The following is a 9,900-nucleotide window of genomic DNA, read 5'->3' as shown; positions in this document are numbered from 1 at the left end:
AACACACAAACAAAAGACAAGGCAACAACAGCGAATAACTGGAAGACACCTGGCGCAATGGTCTCGGGGCGTCACATTACTTTTGTTCCTGAGGACATGGGAGAAGTCTTGCTATTAGTAGTCATGTGAATTTGGTATTCATTCAATATTTTGATGAGATGTATGTTGTCTCTCCTCTAGTGGTGTTATGTGAACGTCGACTACATGACACTTCACCATTGTTTGGGCCTAGAGGAAGGCATTGGGGAGTAATAAGTAGATGATGGGTTGCTAGAGTGATAGAAGCTTAAACCCTAGTTTATGCGTTGCTTCGTAAGGGGCTGATTTGGATCCATATGTTTCATGCTATGGTTAGGTTTACCTTAATACTTTTGTTGTAGTTGCGGATGCTTGCAATAGAGGTTAATCATAAGTGGGATGCTTTTCCAAGTAAGGGCAGTACCCAAGCACCGGTCCACCCACATACCAAATTATCAAAGTACCGAACACGAATCATATGAGTGTGATGAAAACTAGCTTGACAATATTCCCATGTGTCCTCGGGAGCGCTTTTCTCTATATAAGAGTTTGTCCAGGCTTGTCCTTTGCTACAAAAAGGGTTGGGCCACCTTACTGCACTTTATTTACTTTTGTTACTTGTTGCTCGTTACAAATTATCCTATCACAAAGCTATCTGTTACCACTTATTTGAGTACTTGCAGAGAATACCTTGCTGGAAACCGCTTATCATTTCCTTCTGCTCCTTGTTGGGTTCGACACTCTTACTTATCGAAAGGACTACGATAGATCCCCTATACTTGTGGTTCATCAATGGTGAATACAGAAGGGTTACTGTTAGGACTCCTAACCGAGAGAGGGAGAGGAGATCTTACAGGAGGGAGATAGAGATAAATCAACTAAATAACAAGTAATGCGCCATAATATTTCTTTAACACCCTCCCTTCATCTAAACTTCTCAAGTTAAGATTATGCTTGAATTCCTCAAACGGTCTTGTGGCCAAGGCTTTTGTGAAGCCGTCTGCAACCCGATCTTTTGAATGAACAAACTGAATATGCAACTTCTTGTTAGCAACTCTTTCCCTCACAAAATGATAGTCAATCTCTATGTGCTTGGTTCTTGCATGAAATGTAATGCCCCGGACACACCCGCCGGTGGTCGTTACTCCTGGCGGGATCTAGACTGGCCCCATAGATCAATACTAGTCTTTTCTGCACACTTTGTCCTCACTCGTTACTATGTGTCGTTTCCTGATGATCAGTAGTGGAGCACAATTGGGACGATCGGGGATCTAGCATTTGGGGTTTATCTTCCTTTTCTTTTGGTTTTGACTGTAGTCGGTCTTTGAGTGTATTTGGATGATGTATGAATTATTTATGTACTGTGTGACGTGGCGAGTGTAAGCCAACTCTATTTATCCCTGTCTTATTCATTACATGGGATGTTTGTGAAGATGACCCTTCTTGCGACAAAACCAGTATGTGGTTATGTCTCTAAGTCGTGCCTCGACACGTGGGAGCTAGAGCCGCATCATGGGCGTTACATGAAAAATGCTATTAGCAGACATATACGCAGCACCAAGATTATCACACCAAAGACATGGGGTTGGTGTGTGACATATGCCAAGTTCCTTAAGCATGGACTTGAACCATATAATCTCCGATGTTGCATTTGCCAATGCTTTGTATTCTGCCTCAGTACTAGACCTCGAAACTATGGCATATTTCTTTGCATACCATGAGATTAAATTAGGTGAAATGAAACTGTAAATCCATATGTTGATCTTTTGTCATCTATGCAACCTGCCTAGTCAGAATCAGAAAAAGCACTAACAAATGTGGATGATGACTTGCTGAAGGTTAGGCCAACACTCAAAGTATTTCTCACATATCTCAGTATGCGTTTGGCAGCAGTCCAATGAGCTGTAGTAGGTGCATGAAGAAACTAACAAACCTTATTAACAACAAAGGAAATGTCAGGCCTGGTGAGAGTCAAATACTGAAGTGCACCCAGCAAACTCCTGTATTTAGTGCCATCCTGTTGAATCAAGAATTCTCCTTCAGCAAGAGAGAGTTTTTCTGAACTGGACAATGGTGCAAGAGAGAGTCTTCCATAGCCTTCCTCCACTTGGGATCCACACTTGCTTCTAGAAAGGTGCTAGGTTCTCCTGTTGAATATGCCAAACCAAATTTAATTTTATAATTCACAGGCTGAATTAGCCCTACTCGTAGTCTTGTACGTGGTGGTGTAGTGTGTTATTGAATTGTTGTTGACGATCCAGGCATAGGCATAGAAGATCAAGATGTTGGGTTGTTTTGGTCATTTTCTTCACCATTTGATGCCATTTTTTCTGCTGTTGCACCACTTGTTCCTGCATTATCACAAGTCTCAAGTGCACGGTTAGAAGAATTAGTCATGTGGTCAGTACAATAGTTGTCCCCATCATGAAAACCGGACAAATGAGGCGGTAGTAGAAGGATTTGTTGGTGAAGCAGGGCGCTAGTGTTAGGATGTAGATGGCCAAAAGGAAAAATAGTTTCACGAAGACCACATCACGAGAAATATATACTCGTCTCGTAGGAAAATCATGGCGCTTGACACCCTTATGTTGTGCATTATAACCCAAGAAAACACATTGTTTTGAGTGCAACATGAGTTTGCGAGTATTGTAGGAATGAAGGTTAGGCCAACAAGCACATCCAGAAACAGAAAGAGAGTTATAGTTTGGTCGAGTATGAAGGAGTCGTTGCATGGGTGTTCATTGTTGATAACACAACTGGGTAGCATATTGATAAGACGAACTGCAGTAAGGAATGCCTCATCCCAAAATTTGAGAGGCATGGAGGCACCTGCCAGGAGAGCAAGTCCTACCTCAACTATGTGCCTATGTTTACGTTCGGCGGATTCATTTTGTTGGTGGGCATGAGGGCCTGAAACATGATGCACAACACCCAACTTTTGGAAAAATGAGTTTAACTTCTCATATTCGCCACCCCAATCAGATTGGACAACAAGGATTTTAGTGTCAAATTGGCATTCAACAAGTGCATGGAAATTATTAAAACTTCAAAAATGTCAGAACATTTTTAGGAAGGTAGATCCAAGTGAATTTACTATATTCATCTACGAAACTAACATGATAAGTATGTCTACCAACAGAGGACGGAGCTGGACCCCATACATAAAAAAACAAGTTGCAATGGCTTGGTCGAAATACTAGTGGACATAGGATAGGGTAATTGATGAGCTTTCGCTCTTTGACAAGAATCACAAATAGTTTCAAGACCGCGCTCACCAACACATGGGAGATGATTATTTCTAAGCACTTGTTGAACAATAACAGAAGAAGGATGTCCTAAGCATGCATGCCACCATTCTTCTAAACCGATGAATCAAAAGGTAGAGCCCATGCAAACTTCTACCATGGTAATGAATTTTCCTCGTGGCTTGATCATGAATCAAAAAGAAGTAGGGGTGAAACTCAAGAAAAACTTTATTGTCTAAGGCAATGTGATGAGCAGAAAGAAGATTTTTCTCGATTTGTGGAACATGTAAGATATTTATAAGATGAATATTGCGGTGAGGGGTATTGACAATTGCATGACCAACATGATCTATCTTCATACCTTCACCATTTGCGTTGTGGACTTGATCATGGCCACGGTACTTCTCGTGCATGGCGACCTTTTCAAGCTCATTGGTGATGTGATTTGTGGCTCAAGAGTCAACGTACCAATTGGTATCAACTCCATAAGATGTATCTGCAGCTGCTGCAACTTTCTTGCGTTGAGAATTGTTCTCGGCATGGCCCAATCACAATTCTTTGCAATATGGTATTTTTTTGCAAATTTGACATTTATTCTCATACTCACCATAACCTTGAAAAGGATGACCCCTATTGTTGTTGTAGAAGGGCACCGGTTATTACCGGAGTAGTTCTAGTAGTAGTTGTTGTTGTTGCCGACCTAGTAGTAGTTGTTGTTGTTGTGGTAGTGGGCACCACCGCCACCGCCGCCGCCGCCGCCACCGGTGTGGTAGTTGTTGCCACCATTGTTGTTAAAGTTGTTTCCGGCGCCGGTGTTGTAGTTGTTTGTAGGGAAACGTTGCATGGAAAAAAAAAATCTATGCACACGCAAGATCTATCAAGGAGATGCATAGCAACGAGAGGGGAGAGTGTGTCTACGTACCCTGATAGACCGTAAGCGAAAGCGTTTAACAACGTGGTTGATGTAGTCGAACTTCTTCACGCTCGAGCCGACCAAGTACCGTACGCACGACACCTCTGTGTTCTGCACACGTTCAGCTCGGTGACGTCCTCCGCCTTCTTGATCCAGCGAAACGACGAGGTAGTAGATGAGTTCCGGTAGCACAATGGCGTGGTGACGGTGATGGTGAAGCTATCTCCACAGGGCTTCGCCTAAGCATTACGAAAAATGACCGGGGGTGTAAACGGTGGAGGGCGGCGCCGCACACGGCTAAGCAACTGTCTATTGTTTGCTAGGAACCCCCTCCCATATATATATAGGTGGAAGGGAGGGAGGAGCAGCCAATGGGGGCGCCCAAGTAGGAGGACTCCAACTTGGGGTCTCTCCCAAGCCACGCTCTCTCCCTGCCTTGTATAGGTGCGGGGGAAAGGCATGGGAGGTTGGCGCCCCCCTTTCCTTTCTCACTTGATGAGGGAAAGGAAGGAGGGGCCACCCCTCCCCTTTCCTTCCCCTAGGGCCTTCTGTCCAAGGAAGGGGGCTGTAACATCCCAAATTTTCAATTTGGAATGTTATACATTAGAGCATCATTGCATATCATATTTTATTGCATTTTGGTTTGATCCTAGAAATTCTACGCAACTCAAGGACCCACGGAGAGAGTTGGGGATTTCGTTATTTTCATATTTGAGTTTTCTCAAATTTTGAAGAGAGGATCGTTTTATTTTAATTATTTTTCTCTTCAATATTTCTTTTATAAAAATAAAAAGAGAGTGGATAAAATGTCTTCCTAAAACTAAAGAAATATTGGAGATTTAATATTAAAATCAAATAAGATTTTTATTCGGTGTTTTATCGCTATTTTATTTGAATTAGGAAACATATGTGTTTTCCAAAATTGCATTTTAGGCCCAAATAAATGTTCACCTTGTCCGGCCTATTTTTAGAGGACGGGGAAAATTTATTTCGGATTTTTGGAGTCAGTTTAGTATTTCTTTTCTTTCTTTTTCCGCACGTGAGGATATTTAAAAAAAAGAGGAATCGACTCCGGGCCGTACCCGAGCAGGACTCCGCCCGGGGGGGGGGGGGAGGACAGCCCCGCCACCCAAACCCTAACCCGTTGCCACGCGCCGCCGCCGCCGTTGCACGCCACCGCCCTGCTGTCGCGCCGCCGTCGCCGTTGCCGACCATCGCCACCCATCGCCGCCCTGCTAGCCGCGCCGCCGCTCCGGTGCACCGCCGCCGCCGTCTCGCCGGATCCGCCGGAGGTAGCCGCCGCCGTCCTCAGTTTTCGCAAGAAAACCGATCGTTTTTTTCGAAACCCTAAATCCGTTTTTTATAGTTTCGGTTCGGTTTTTTTTCGGTTTAGTTATTTAGCGGAAGTTCGTCCATACGTTCGTTTTAATGAACGGTTTTCGTCCATTAGCCGCATACAGCGAATGTTCGTTCGTTAGCCTGTTCGTCAGTTTTTCTTTTTCTCGGATTTTTCGCGATTATTTTCGATCGCGATTTCTGATCCGATTTTCATTTTAGTTTAACTTTTTGCTCGTTTATCGGAATAAGGCGATTCAAGCACCTAGAGTTTTGTCTCGAAGCCCTCTTTCTGTTTAACCAACTTAAACAAGATTTTGCCACTGTAAAATTTGACTCTAGTTCAGATTATTAAACAAATCTTGTTTCTTTCGCCGTTTGAGTTTTGTTGCTTCGTTTGATTTGATTCTTTTTGCAAACCAGAGTTCTTAAGTTGAACTTTCTGGTTAGATTTATTATTTGAGTTTTACCCGTGCCCTTGCTTTATTGCTTATTGTATGCTTGTTTGTTTGCGATAGAGTACCCAGAGTGTGAAGCGTGCTACTACGAGTCTCTAGGTTTCGTAGATCATCAGCAAGGCAAGTAACACTTTGATCATACCTCTTTACTACCCAGTTTTATTGCATTAGATCAATCCTCAAACAATTGCATGGTTAGGACCTGAATTAAATTGTGGGTTGGGAAGTAGTTGAGGTAGTACCTATTCACCTGTTTACTATCAAACCTTGGGAGTTACTTCTACGTTGCTTGTACTGCTATGCTATGCTCGTAGACATGGATTGGGTTTGAGTGTATCCATGACAGATGTGAGATTGTTAATTAATGGTTCAACTTAAGGTGGCAACTTAAATACACATCTGGGTGGATTGAGCCACCTGGGGAATTCCAGTGATTGCCTGTATTTTTTTGGAAATCCCGGGGTACCGTGTGATTCTCCTATGGACTGCCACCCAGGCTCAAAGGGATCATGAGATTATTCATGCTAGAAACTTCCGTGTGCAGCCACAAGCCATTATGGGCTCTGGCATAGTTGATTGAGTCGTCCGAACTGTTACAGTGGTAGACTAGTAGATGTAGGGGATGTAGGTGGTACTATCTACCCATCGTAAGGTGTTAACGCTTCTGAAAGACTGTGTCTCGGTCATCCGTTTCTCAAACATCATGTAGTGCGAGAAATCCAACGGAGGAGATCGAGTCTTGTGGGGAAAAGTGCGCAAACCTCTGCAGAGTGTACAAACTAATCATGGTTAGCCGTGTCCCCGGTTAAGGACATCTTGAGTATCTAGTTCTTGGATTATCATGTTGGGTTATTAATTACTTTTAATTGGGATTGAGATGGGGTTTACCATTCTCAATGTTTTCAACCAACTTTGTAGTTAAATAAAACTCATTCCTTTGTTGAAGGGAAAATTGGCTTTTCGCAAAACATATTAACCATACAGCCTCCACCAGCCATATATGCATGTAGTGATAGCATTATTCTGTTCATTACTCTCTTGTGTTACATTGCCAGCATATTCCATGTGTTGACCCGTTTTCGGGCTGCAACGTATTATGTTGCAGACTTTTCAGATGACGAGTAAGGAGCCTTAGGTCGTGGTCTTTCACTCAGCGATGCCGTTGGAGTTGATGGACTCACTTTATCCTCCAAGCCTTCCGCTGTTATCGTATTAGATGGCCTTAAGCCATATTTATTGTAATAAGTTCTCTTTTGAGACATTCGATGTAATAAGTGTGTGATTGCTACTCTGTTATAAATCCTTCAAGTATTGTGCGTGTCAGCATTCCCAATCCAGGGATGACACTTATGCACAGAGATCCGACCATTTGAGGTATGGTCGCTACAAGATGGTATCAGAGCACACGCTGACTGTAGGACACGACCACTAAGCCAAAGCCTTAGATCACTACTCTCTTCTCATTTCTAACTCCTCTCCATTTTCTACTCTTTAGGATGGCGGATGCAAGGATCAAGTTCACGCAACCGGATGAAGACACCCCTTTTGGACGCCACTTGAAGGAAGTCACTAGGTACCTGAACATCATAATACCAAGCTTCACCGAGACTTATAACGCCACTTTACCAGAGGAGGAGCGCTGGATGATTCAAGTTCAAGTTCCAGGAAGGACATTCACGCCAGTCACTGATCCCATAGAGTTCTCCTTTGATGCACCCACCTGGAGTCTAGGAAAGAGTATGGCAGCCCACATCACCATGGGACACATTGGAGAAGTTTACCACAAGGATCTCAAGGATACTATCTACTAGATTTGTGGGCGCCGAGATGAGCAATGGGAGATGATCAGCACCAGGAAGGATAGATCGATTGCCGCTTTTATCCAGGAGTTAAACCAGCATATTCGCCGCCAGGAGAATCAGATGTGCGCAGGCATGATAGACCCGAAGAAGGCAATGGCAAGGATCGTGGAGCTGGAGGAAGAACTCAAGGCAACTCGCGAACATTACGAGGAGGAAATCGTCATACTAGTGGAGAAGAATGACGACCTGACTAGGAAACTAGGAGTTTTCATGGGAGACCCCGCGCCAGGAGGAGAAGACGATGAACCCAAGGAGATTCGTTCTGAAGACTACATCATCATCGACGACACTGACTCGGACCCTGACGATAGCGATGATGACTATGTTGATGAAGCTGGATCAGATATCATGGAGTCTTCGACCGATCAATATCTCTAGTAGACCACCATATCTGTAGTAGTATTCCACCATGTATATAGTATAGTCGGAGCACTTCTGTAACGATAGTTCTAGACTGATTGTATGCCCTTGCTTGTTTAATTGAGTGATACGATTGTGTTTGTCTCATGTGCATATGGGTAGTGTTTTCTCACTAGACCTCATTCTATTCTATTCTCTTCCCTCTAAACCCTCAGATGCCTCCGAGACGTGACCCCGGATTTACCTTTCCACCGGAGCTCACTCAGTTGATCCAGCAGCAGAATACCCTGATGCAGTTGTTAGTTCAGAACCAAGGCAACAACAACTGTCGGCGTTCTGGGAACGGGGGTCCCCAAACTTGCCTACCTATGGCCTACGGCGTGGCTCAAGCGGGGGCCCAACGCGGCCCATCTTCATTAGCTCAATCTCAAGACCCTCGCGAGGGGCCAAGCCTCGCGGGGCGGACGACAGGAAGCTTCCTCAGAGGAAGCCTCATTAGGCAGGCTCATGAGGAGGCGGAGAGATCAATGCAAGGGTACCTCACGAGGAACCCGTGATGCAAGCCATGACGATCGAGACCAGGCGGGCGCCAGGCCGGTGCCGGCCTGCGCAGTGTCCTTGTTTCCCCTTTGGTGCAAAGGGGGCAACCACAGGCCAAGGCATCAGGCAACGGTTACCATTCCGGTGCAACGAGACAAAGACCAGCCGGACGGCAGGACGGAGGTCACCGTGGATCCCAAGACGGCGTCATCGCCAGTGCTTTTGGTAGCCGAAGACCACCTTTGGTCAGGATAACTTGTACTAGATGTTCCCCTTCAAAATGGCCAATTGTTGGCGCCCTTCCCGCTTATTATTTGGGGAGAGGCCCAGGGCCTCTATAAATAGAGCTAGCCACCACAGAAAGAGGGGACATCTGGAAAATCTGGTAGAACCCCAGCAGAGAGAGAGAGGCGACTGAACTCACCCTAGCAGTTCATCGCACTAGCTCAAGAACACCTCTCACGAGGCTGTTCTTCCCTTGTACTGTCCATCATCAGCCCCAGAGGCAATCCACCACACCACACACTGGAGTAGGGTATTACACCACAACGGTGGCCCGAACCAGTATAAACCTCGTGTCTCTTGTGTTGTTCATCATTTTCATCTTAGTTCGCACAAGAGGATCAGACGTATATCGGCAGGGGAGAGATCTCTGCGCGCACCCCAGTGTTCGTACCTCAAGGGTCTGCCGGAACCCGAAACCCGACATTTGGCGCGCCAGGTAGGGGTGCGCCGGAGTCCTCCCTCCTGACGACCCGCTCTCCCCCGACATCACATCCTGCCCTCATGGCGGACAACGCGTCGCCCGCTCCAGCAATGGATGCCGACACTGGGGCCAGGGGCTCCGGGCCTTGGCCCCCACCTTGCGGCAAGTGTGGTGGCCGCGCAAGTTCAGGCCCAAGATGCCGCCGCGCTACGACGGCGCGACGGACCCGATGATTTTCCTGCTGGTGTACGAGGAGGCCATCCTTGGAGCCAGGGGCGACGATCGGGTGATGGCCAACTGGTTACCCATGGCCCTCACCGGCATCCCGTGCGCGTGGCTCCTCCACCTGCCGACGGCCTCTGTCACCTCCTGGGAGGAGCTACGCGACCTCTTCCTCACCCGTTTCGCCGCACCAGCGCCGCCCGTCGTCGCAGCTCTCCTGGGTGGCTCCCAGGAACCACCC

The sequence above is a fragment of the Triticum aestivum genome, chromosome 1A (genome assembly GCF_018294505.1).
Source record: "Triticum aestivum cultivar Chinese Spring chromosome 1A, IWGSC CS RefSeq v2.1, whole genome shotgun sequence".
In the NCBI taxonomy this organism is placed as follows: domain Eukaryota; kingdom Viridiplantae; phylum Streptophyta; class Magnoliopsida; order Poales; family Poaceae; genus Triticum; species Triticum aestivum.
Note: the sequence above shows the minus strand (reverse complement) of the source record.